We start from the raw sequence: 12,000 nt of genomic DNA, 5'->3' as shown, positions 1-12,000 counted from the left end.
CTAGGAATATATTAAAGATATGTAAAACCTATACTCTGAAAATTATAAATATTGAGAGAAATTAAAACATCTAAATAAACAGATAAAAGAAAAAAGTTAAGAGGATTTAACATACCTGACACTTCTAAACTTAACCATACAGCTACAGTAATCAGAACAGTATGGCACTAGGAAAAGGACAGATGAAAAAGATAACAAAAGAGAATACTGAAATATTTATGAAATGCTATGATACCTGGAATTTGCTTCAAACTACTAAGGGAGGGAGGTATAGACAAAAAAAGATTGGTCAAATGTTGGTAACTGTTCAAGCTTGGTCTTATGAGGATTTACAATACTACATTCTATTTTTTTATATATTTGATACTCTCCATAATAAAAAGCTTTTTAAGGCATTCATATTTACAAAGAGATTTTTAAAAGGTCTCCAGTTAAACTGGTTAATCTAAAATTTTAAATGGCACTTAAATAATCAAGTTTTATCTACCTAGAGCAGGGTTGGCAAACCTTGACCTGTAGGCCAAAAACTGCCTCTGGACTGTTCTGTAGGACTAACCAACTGATTCTTACATTTTTAAAGCATTGCTTAAAAAAGAAAGAAAAGGAGACAGGGCCCACGTAGTTCACATGTCTAGAATTTATTAATTGGCCCTTTATCAAAAAAGTTGTGTCAACTCCTTGATCTAGAGAATCAGGCAGATCAAAACTGCTATAAGTCAGAACATATACTCTACATCTGTTGAATAACAAAGAGAAAAATTTCTTGGGAATTCCCTGGAGATCAAGTGATTAAAACTTGGTGCTTTCACTGCATGGCTGGGCCCAGGGCTCGGCTCAATCCCCGGTCAGGGAACCAAGATTCCTCAAGCTGCATAGCACAGCCAAAAAATAAAATTCTTTCATTAGAATGACTATGTTCATGTAGAAACACTCACATATGAAAAAAATTATTATTAGGTAGAAAATATGAAATTCCACATATTTGCTCCTCTCCCTTTTCTACGGTCTGGGAAAATTTCTTCTCTCTCAAGTACTATAATGGAGATCTAACAGATTTTTATACAAATAAATTTTCCTTCCTGTCTAGTCACATTATGGATTCACATTGTCAAATTATGCTACTGTATCTTAGAACAGATATATAGAGTCCAGATGAGAAAAAAACACAAAAAGAAATGTACATATATGCTGAAACAAGACTTAGAGAAATATTTCAAAAGATGTCTCAATGGCCTTATAACCGGGAAAAAAAGAAGAATGTCTGATATGAAATCCTGGCTAAAAATCAAGCAAAAAAATATTTAGATCGTATATGTAATAACAAGCTGACTATGCATAATGGCATTTCAAAAACTTTTGTTTCATTCAAAAGTAAAACGTTCCTTGTTTTCCTTAGTTTAAAAAAAACCTATTGCAACAAAGTATCTGTAAAACAAATTATTCTTAAATTTGCTTAAATCTCTATAATACTACAGGTTAGGCTGCCTGCCAGATCTATTACTTTTAAATTACTTGTACAAGATATATTTCCCACTGTATGTAAAAATTATATCTTTGCAAAATTGCATAAGAAAATAAGTTTCCTAATACAGATTTAAAATATTAAAATATTTTTTCCAAATATCAATATTCAATTTTCCTAAAAAATATTATAACCTATCCTCAAATGAAAGAAAGAAAGAAAATGAAGTCACTCAGTCATCTCCGACTCTTTGCAACCCCATGGGCTGTAGCCTACCAGGCTCTTCCATCATGGAATTTTCTAGGCAAGGGTTGCCATTTCCTTCTCCAGGGGATGTTTCCAACCCAGGGATCGAACCCAGGTTTCCCACATTGCAGGCAGACGCTTTACCATCTGAGCCACCAGGGAAGCTCCTCAAACTCAAACCAAATTACGAATAAGGCTATCACTGTCTGAGATCAACACAAGCCACTAAAGACAAGTTAGGTATTGATTTAGAGTCAGAAAAGTTTTTAAATGAGCCAGTAAAGTTTCAGGTATAACTTTTGCATGGTATTCTCAGTAGATTCTCCATCTGTCCCTAGAAGCTGGGTCCCCATATAAAATAAAGTAAATAAACCTTTCAGCTGGGAGTATCAAAACTTGATCATTTTCTACAATACATGAAAAAGAGCAACAGGTTTTGGTTAAACGTAAGTGCTATCTACAAACAACAAACACAAAATAGCAATGAGCTTTCAAGACAGAAGAAATAAAGTTAAATATGGTACAAAAAACAGGCCGTTAGGTCACAAACACTTCAACAAAAACTGACAATTCCTCAGGTTCTTCATTGTCTCATTCTTTGTTACACATGAAACTGTAGGAAAAGCTGGTACTAATTACTGAGTAAAATAAAGCTAGATATGAATTAAAAGTTTAAATTCATTCTTGATGCTGAATTCCTTTTCTCTTCAAAGTAAGTAAAACAGAATCAGGAAAACCTCATACTGAAAACAACCCACTCCTCACTAGCATGTTAAAGTACTGTTTTTTTGTATGGCCACAAATTAGAGCCTTCCTAATTCATCAACTAATACAATGATTAGGCAGTCTGAATAACTGATTTTTTTCCCTGAAGCCTGATTGTTTTTAGGCACATACAATCACCTGACCTTAGTCAAGAGAAAACTGCCTAATAAAAGGAGGACGAAGAAAACAAAGCAAGCTTTCATTTGAGGATCTCTTGGGCTGACATTGGTCTAAATTTTTTACATGAATCTACATCTCAGTGGCTTTAAAAATTTGACTGACACATACATTATAGAGCCCTAAGAATAAATTTAACCACTGAGGTAAAAAAGCTGTACACTGAAAACTATAAAACAATGATGAAAGAAATTAAAGACTATAAATAAACGGACAGATACCCAATCATGGATCAGAAGAATTAAAATTATTAAAATGTCCATAGTATCTATAGCAATCTACAGATTCAACGCAATCTCTATCAAAATTCCAATGGCATTTCTCGCAGAAATAGAAAAAGCAATCCTAAAATGCCTATGGACCCACCAACGACCCAGAACAGCTACAGCAATCTTGAGCAAAAAGAACAAAGCTTGGAGAAATTACACTTTCTGATTTCCAATTCTATTACAAAGCTGTAGTAATCATTAAATAGTATGGTACTGACATAAAAATGAACACACAGACCAGTGAACATAACAGAGAGTCCAAGAAAGAAACCCACACACATATGGTTAACTAAAGGGTGTCAAGACTATACAACAGAAAAAGGACAGTCTTCAACAATGTTGAGAAAATTGGATATCCACATGCAAAAAGATGAAATTGGAGCCTTATCTTACAACATACACAATAATTAATTCAAAATGAATTAAAGACTTAAATTCAAAACCTGAAACAGTGCACTCCTGAAGAAAAGATAAGGGGAAAGCTCCATGATGTTTGTCTTGACAATGATTTTTTGGATTTTAATACCAAAAACACAGGCAACAAAAGCAAAAACCAGAAGTGGAACTATGTAAAACAAAAATATTTCTGTAAAATAACAATTAAAAAAGAGCGAGAAAGAAAAGAGAAAGTGACATACAGAATAGGAGAAAATATTTACAAACTATGTACCTGAAAAGGGGTTAATATCCAAAATACATAAGAAACTCACACAACTCTAACAAAAATACAAATGATCCAATTTAAAAAAGGACAAAAGACCTAAAGAGACATTTTTTTTTAAAGAAGGCATACAAATGGTCAACAGGTACGTGAAAAGATGTGCAGCGTTACCAAGCATCAGGAAAACACAAATCAAAACCACAATGAGATATCACTTCACACTTGTTAGGATGGCAATTACCAAAAAGCACAAGGTAAGTGTTGGCAAGGATCCAGAGAAAAGGGAATTCTTATACACCACGGGTAGGATGTAAATCGGACAACCATATCGGAAAACAGCACGACGCCTCCTCAAAGAACTAAAAACAGAACTACCGTGTGTTCCAGCAACCCCAGGACTGGGTACACATCCAAAGGAAAAGAGTATCTATCTCAACAAGGAGTCTGCACTCCCGTGTTCACTGCAGTGTTATTCAGAGTAGCCTAGATACAGAAACTTAACTGTCCACTGACAAAGAAAATGTGGGGTGTCTGTATACACCTACACAATGAAATATTATTTGGCCTAAAAAAAATGGAAATTCTGCCACTTGCAACATGGATGAATCTGGAAGACATTAAGATAAATGAAATGAGCTGGACACAAAAAGATAAACACTGTATGATTTCACACATGGAATCTAAAAAAGTCAAATTCATGGTAGCAGAGAGTGCAATGGTAGTTATTAGGGAAGGGAGCAGGATAAGGAAAACGGGGAAATGTTGACCAAAGGGTATAAACTTTTAGTTATAAGATAAACTAGATATGGAGACATAAAGTACAATATGGTGAATATAGTTAATAACAATGTACAGAACACTTGAAATTTGCTTAGAGAATAAATTTAAATGTTCTGATCACAAAAAAAAAATGTGAGGTGATGAATGTTAATTATCTTGATTATGGTAATCATTTCAGTGTATACATATATCAAAGCATCATGTATACCTTAAGTATTTATGATTTTTATTTGCCTTAGATATTACTCATATCTAAGTAATGCTGGGAAAAAAAATGATAGATGCAGGCAAATACATATTTCAACTGCTTGAAATTCAGTGAACCAATAATTTACAAATATTTTATCCCCTTTTTCAATTTGTTGTTTCTAAATAAGGTCAAATACTGAAATTTTTAAAGATAAAGCCTCTCAGAAATCTGTAAGGTAACTGTCCCCAAACAAATGTTTCCCCAGGGTGCCAAGAGGCTCCATAAAACTTACTCCTTTCCAAAATTAAAATTACACAAGATATCTTAAACAATTCACTCATAATTATATTTTTACTTTACAGTCAGTACCAAGAAAACCTCAGCCTATCCTCATCTCAACTCAAAATTCAGAATCAATTACTTCAATTCACATTGTTATCTTCGAACTACCCAGAATTTCTGAAGAACATTTTTAATAGATGAAATTCAGGAGCTCAGATAACTCTGATTCCTCTAAACCTCCATTTTTTTTTGTCCAGGCAACTACATCTCCATCTAAAGATACTATGAAACAAAAGTTAAAATTCAGAAAAGTATTTGAATTTTTTTACTTTAAAAGTTTTGTTTGCTAATACAATGACTTCAAAAACAGAGAAGACTTTAAAATGGAGAAACAATTTAAACTTAAAACATATTCATTTTCATAATCTTAATTTTTTAGGTTTCAAAACAGAATTAATTTTCAAACTAATCAAAACTTTTAATACATTCCCCTAGAACTTACTAAAGCAGCTGATTCATTATTATTAATAATAAATTCATTATCACCAATGTTGAGTGAGCCCTCTACACTACCTAGCAAATACTGTGTCAAACCTTCTCCACTCTGCTTCTCTGATTAACCTGAAGTAGTAAACACTACTTCAAACCATCTCCACTGTTCTTAAAACACATATATCCCACTTCATCCTCTCTACTCTCAACAGATGACCTTGCAACAGTAATTCAGAGAGAAAATATGAAGAAGCCATTCAACTATGGGAACTCTTCCATACCATATCTACAAACTTTCTTGTAACTACACCTATCCTTTCCTCCTATCTTCCAGTTTCAAAAAAATTCTCTCTTGCCTAAAGCCAATGTCTCCACATATAAGCAGGACCCACACCCTTTCCACCTTCTAAGGAATCTTATTCATAATTATACTTTTTTTTCCCACAGTAATCAATTTTTCTCTCTTGACTGAATTTTTCCAATAAATATTTACATGTGCTTAAACTTTCTTCCACCTCAAAAACAAAATTTAAAAAAACTCCTTTGTTCCACCTTTCCATCTCTGGCTCTCCCCTTCACAGCCAAACTTCCCCAAACAGTTGTAAACATGCTTAGTTTCCATTTATTTTCCCACTCTTTCCTCAACCTATTTCAATGATCCACGGTCTCCTCTCTCCCTAGACAATCATATCCATACTCTTAGCTTCAATTATCATCTATATGCCGATGATCACCAAATGTACACTTCTGGTCAATACCTTTCCTTTGAGTTCCAGATCAATATACATTCAACTATCAACTCCTAATATCTAATTTGATGTTCCAAATGTATGTTTAAAACAATATGTACACAGAACTCAAAAGATACCTGCTCACCCTCCAATTCCTATTAAACACACATACTCCTTTATCTGGCTCCTCTTGCCTTTTGTTCTGTCTCAGTGAACAGTACCACCATACACCCAGTTATAGAAGCCAGAAACTTGGGAGTAATCCTCAGTATCTTCTCTATCTAAACCAGTGGTTCTCTCTCAACTAGAGGCACTTCTGCCCCCCAGGAGACATCTGTTAATGTCTTAAGACATTTTTGGTTCTCATAACCAAGGATTACTGGCATCTAGTGAGTGAAGTCAGAAATGTGGCTAAAACACCCTAAGATGCAGGGGATAGTCCCTCCATACCAAAGTTGGTCTAAAACATCAACAGTACACAGGCTTAGATGACCTAATCTAATAACGCATCATCAAATCCCATCAATTTCACTTTCCCCAACACAGTTTAAACCCATCAATTTTTGTTCATCTTAACTATCAGCACTTCCTAATTCAAAGCACCATTACCTTTTACCTAGTATCCAATAATAACTTCCTACTTCCACATTTGTGCAACTGCTTAAAATGAAGTCAAAACAATTTTTAACTCATCTCTTTCTTGCTTAAAAGATGACCCTGAATAGCTTATCAAAGTTCTTAGGTGAAAACTAAAATGATATACAAAAGTCCCTGCATGATCTGCCTGATTCCCCACTTCTCCTACCACACTTCAGCAATTTTCCCCCTAAATCAACCAAACTCTAGCCACCATATGGCCTTTCAATTCTCCGCAGACTGCATGCTCCTTTCTATCACACAGTAAACCTTCAGACTCACTGTTCCTTCTCTCCACCTCCAACACTCTTCACTGATTAACTCCTACTCACCCTTCAGATCTCAGCTCAAATATTATCTCCACACCATCATGGAGATAACTCTGCACTTGTCCTTTATAACACTTATAAATATATAAAGCTGCAATTTGCATGACTATTTCTAATGGCTCTCCCTCTCACTATGATGTATGTGCATGGTAAAGAGACCATGAATATTTAGAAAAATGCTGTAACAACATTTTAGCATATAGCCAGCACTCATAAATTTTTGTTGATTACTTAAAAAAAAAAAAAATACAGAATCTAATCTACTTCAGGAGTTCAACTGTCACTTTTATTGCAGGTATTCGTATCTCGGGCCCCAACCGTGCTTCTGAAATATATACGGACAGCTCAGCTACAACACGTTTTTCTTCAATACCAATTAGCTTACAGACGATGGATAAATAAGGCAATGGTATCAATTTAATGTATTAATTGGACTGATTTGTATGTGGAGCAGAAATTGTGGAATTGTAACCTTTACAAAAAAAAAACAACAAAAACCCTTAGCTTGGCTGCTCACAAGGAGTCCTTACAGATCTAAATCAACTAAAGCTAAGTGTCTACATCTAGGATCCCCACTCGAAAAGCACTAAGCATACCCCAACCCTCACGGAGCTCTCCGCTGGTATATTTCCTTCAGAGACTTACTTAACAGCTGACTCACTCACTCACAGCTCCACTTTAACTGCCTTGTCTCAGTGACCCCCCCAAGGCAGCATATGTCAACTGTGTACTGTATATTTTTTAATATCCCTTGCAATAGCACCCAACCAGGCTAAGCCACATACCTGATCTATCCAGGTCATTTTCTAAGGGACTGATTATTGTTCTTCAGAGCGTTCTGGTTCCAAAACTGTTTAGGTTTTGCATAGTGTACTCTCAAGCCCTATTTCCCATGGCCTTAGCATGCAATCTGCAGAACATGAGGCCATTCAAGAAGACAAATGTTACAGCAGATTTCCCATAGTTCCAAGCGCTGAGGAACATAACTCTTGACTACTACTTCCTCAATCAGCTTGAACACTCAAAATCTGGGTTCCTCATCTCTGTTAACAGTCCAAATCATTAAAGCCGCTGATCTCTCTCTCTCCCTCTCCCCCACAATCACTCCACACAGGTATCAATTTTCTTTATGCATGGTCTCTCACATCTTTTTTACCACCATCCACCATAACTGAAATCTCCAGCATCTCTCATCTGAAAAAAATTTAACAATTAATAGCCTTCAAGGTAATTATACCTCTTTCCAGGCCCTCCTTATTCCAAACCAAACTCCACTAAACTGCAAAAATTATCTTCTCCCAAATGCAAATCTAATTGTGCTAGTCCTCTACTCATAAACCTTCAATGGTCTTCTACTGTGCAATTCAAGGTCTCAAACTGCTGCTCCACTTTATCTCTCATTGAACCTCCCACGCATCTTGAAATCCAGCAGAGATAAACCATACAAACTGTTGACAAAGAAAGACACTCAGTAAATATTAGATTTTACTCTCACAGATGACCTACTTTTATAGTCAATTCTAAGAATGTCATCTCCCTACCCTTCATTTTAAGCATCTTAAGTTCCTTCTCTTTATATTATTAGAGACAAAGGTCAAATCTTCATAGTGTCACTTACTAGCTGTGACCTTGAGCAAGTTATTTAGCTTTCTGAGCCTCAGTAAAATTAGGATAATATCCATGTCATGGGGTTGTTGAAAAGACTAAATGACATAGCATATGTAGAATGCCTGGAAGAGAAGAGACATTAATAAATGTTAGTTTTCTTAAAAAGTGTTCATTTAAAGAATGAACACAGAAATGAACTTGCCTTCTTTCTCCCAGAACTGGCAAGTAAGAGTAACACTCAAAGAAGCTGGCTTAACAATAGAATACTACTAATAATCTTTATCCCTTGAGGTTAAATGCTTATGCCAAAAGCATAAGATTTAGGGGAATTTTTTTCTATGCTACTAAGCAAAGAAAAGGTTATTGATATGGAACCATATTTTACTAGATGATTTATCCTGACTAATGTTATTAAATTTACTGAGACTCAATATATTAATAAACCTTATCCATATGCAGAAGTCAGTTCCAATATTTAACTATTTACAAATATGTGTGTGTGTTAGTTGCTTAGTCGTGTCCAAACTCTTTGTGACCCCACGGACTGTAGCCCGCGAGGCTCCTCTGTCCATGGGATTCTCCAAACAAGAATACTGGAGTGGAAATTGAGAGCTTCAATAAGTATGCATAATATATTCCATAAAAAATGGGCCTATGGCTGATTCATGTTGATGTATGGCAGAAACCAACACAACATTGTAAAGTAATTATCCTTCTATTAAAAATTTTTATATGGCCCTATCTACATACATATATCAAAAACCCACATAGAGTAAAAGGTTGTTATATCTCCATTCAAAGTATTGCCCTGATTTGATTTCTACTGCAGGCTTTCACAATACAATATTACGTAAGTTTCTTTAAAATGAGAAAGCAAAGAAAGGACAAAGAACTGAGAGGTGCTGAAATGGGGTATCAAAACTTTGAAGTTAGTTTGCTTTCTCTTTCCTCCCACTGATATCGCCTAAATGCTTCTCCTACTTCATAGTAAGAATAAAGAATGACAGCCATTTTTATAAATAGTCCTGAGACAACTGGACCAAGAGCAAAAAAGAACTTACACCTCCCTACCTTAATATCATATATAAAAATTAATTCAATGGATCAAAGACCTAAATCTAAGAGCTAACACTATAAAACTCTTAGAATAACAGAGGCATTAATTTTTGTGACCCTGGATTAGGCAACGTTTTCTTAGATATAATACCAAAAGCTCAGGAAACCAAAGAAAAACAAATAAATTGGATTTCATTAACATGAAAAGCTTTTATGCTTCAAAGTGCATCATCAAAAAAGTAAAAAGACAAAGCACAGAACACAAGAATATATCTGCAAATTATATATCTGGTACATGTCCAGTATTCAGAACATATAAAGAACTATTACAACTTGACAATTAAAAATTAAAACAGACAAAGGATCTGAATAGACAATTCTCTAAAGAAGATATACAAATGGCTAACACACAAATGAAAAGATGATCAGCATCATTAGTTATTAGGGAAATGTAAACCAAAATCACAATGAGATTCCATTTCATACCCATTACAATGGTTATAATCAAGAAGACAAATATTAAGTTTTGCCAAGGATGAAGAGAAACTGGATCACTCACACACTGCTGGCAGAAATGTAAAATGATGCAGCCACTTTAGAAAACACTTTGGCAAGTCCTCAAAAAGTTATACATAGCGCTACCACATAACTCAGCAATTTCACCTGAGTATAGACCCAAGAGAAATGAAAACATCATGTACAAAAACTTATACACAGATACTTGCAGCAGCAATATTCTGAAATACCTCCCAATCCCATCAACTGAGGAATGCATAAATAAAATATGGTATATCTATACAATGGAATAGTATTCCCCTATGGTGGTGGTTTAGTCACTAAGTTGTGTTCGACTCTTGTGACCCCATGGGCTGTGTAGTCCACTAGGCTCCTCTGTCCACAGGATTTTCCAGACAAGAATACTGGAGTGGGTTGCCAATTTCTTCTCCAGGGGATCTTCTGTTCCCAGGGATCAAACCCAGGTCTCCTGCACTGCAGGCAGATTCGTCATCAACTGAGCTACCAGGTAAGTGTCCTCTTATTCAGCTATAAGGAGGAATAAAGAACTGAGAATTGCTATGACAAGGATGAGTCGTGAAAACATGCTAACTGAAAGAAGCAACACCACGTACTGTATGATTCCATTTATATGAAATGTTCAAAATAAGCAAATCCATAGAGATAAAAAATCAGTACTGGTTGCCAGAGGCTGGGGGAGACAGGCAGAGATAAGAAAGCGATTGCTGCTGGGTACAAAGTGTCTTCTATAGGTGATGAAAATGTACTGGAATTAGAAATTGGTAATGGCTGCACTGCCTTCTGAATATAATAAAAACCACTGAATTATACACTTTGATGGAGTGAATTTTATGATAAAATTGCATCTCAATTAAAGAAAAAAAGAATGATAGCAGAATAAAAAGTGGCACAAGCAAGGAATGAAGAGAGTATTCCCTTTTTGACCCAACATTTTCTGAACATTTACTATGTTTCAGACCTATGCTGCTTGCTAGGAATGGAAAGATGAGTAAAACAAAATCACTACACTCTCCAGGCCCATTCTCCTTAGTCTACAAATGTGGTATTTCTCAAAGGTAAAGCAGCTTTGAAAATGCAAAAACAACAAATATAAGCTGCAGACAATTCAAAAGAATGCAGATTTTTACATTATAAACTCCTCTAAATTAGCCAGAATGCTTTTTTAAGAGTTTCACTAAATATGGGGGGGGCAGAAGAGACATGCTTCTAATATTGGTATTAACTCATTATTCCCCAATGCTGATGTCATTTTCCAAGAAGTATTACTGAAATAGCTTCATTTATTTTAAATTGTTTTCCAAATAATGTTTTTGATAAATCTTCCTTGATCATATCACATATCATATCAGTAATATAAGAAAGTATTATTTTCTCACTGACTCCTGGGTTCTCTATTCTTGACATTAAAAACCTCATGATAAAAACAAATATACCAAAAAAAAAAAATATATACCAAGGAAAAACATGCTTTTTAATACTTTACTACAGTATCCATATGAAAGCTTATTTTACTATAAGAGAATAGGTAACAAGAGAATTCTCTAAACTAAGAAATCAACTCTTTTAGGCTCTTATCCCAGATTTTTATGAATCAGAGAAAATCTGACATCCTGATATGAAAGCTTCATTTCCAAAGAACAGCTCACAAAAATCAAAGAATCAAATTTAGATAGGAAACTATGTTGAATAGTCTTTTAAATAGTACAGAAAACGGGCATGTTCTACCTAATCCAAGACATTAGATATTTCTGACACTTTTAATATACTATTTATATTAAC

At 34.7% G+C, this 12,000-nt stretch overlaps 1 protein-coding gene across 3 annotated transcripts in view; it reads right to left on the bottom strand.

Annotated features, from left to right (window-relative positions):
* The window catches only part of TENT2 (terminal nucleotidyltransferase 2), a 60,729-nt gene that overhangs the window by 37,947 nt on the left and 10,782 nt on the right, over positions 1-12,000 (bottom strand). The window lies entirely within an intron of this gene.

This window comes from Bos indicus, chromosome 10, assembly GCF_029378745.1.
Source record: "Bos indicus isolate NIAB-ARS_2022 breed Sahiwal x Tharparkar chromosome 10, NIAB-ARS_B.indTharparkar_mat_pri_1.0, whole genome shotgun sequence".
Taxonomy (NCBI): Eukaryota; Metazoa; Chordata; class Mammalia; order Artiodactyla; family Bovidae; genus Bos; species Bos indicus.
Note: the sequence above shows the minus strand (reverse complement) of the source record. Positions and strands in the feature narration are given on the sequence as shown.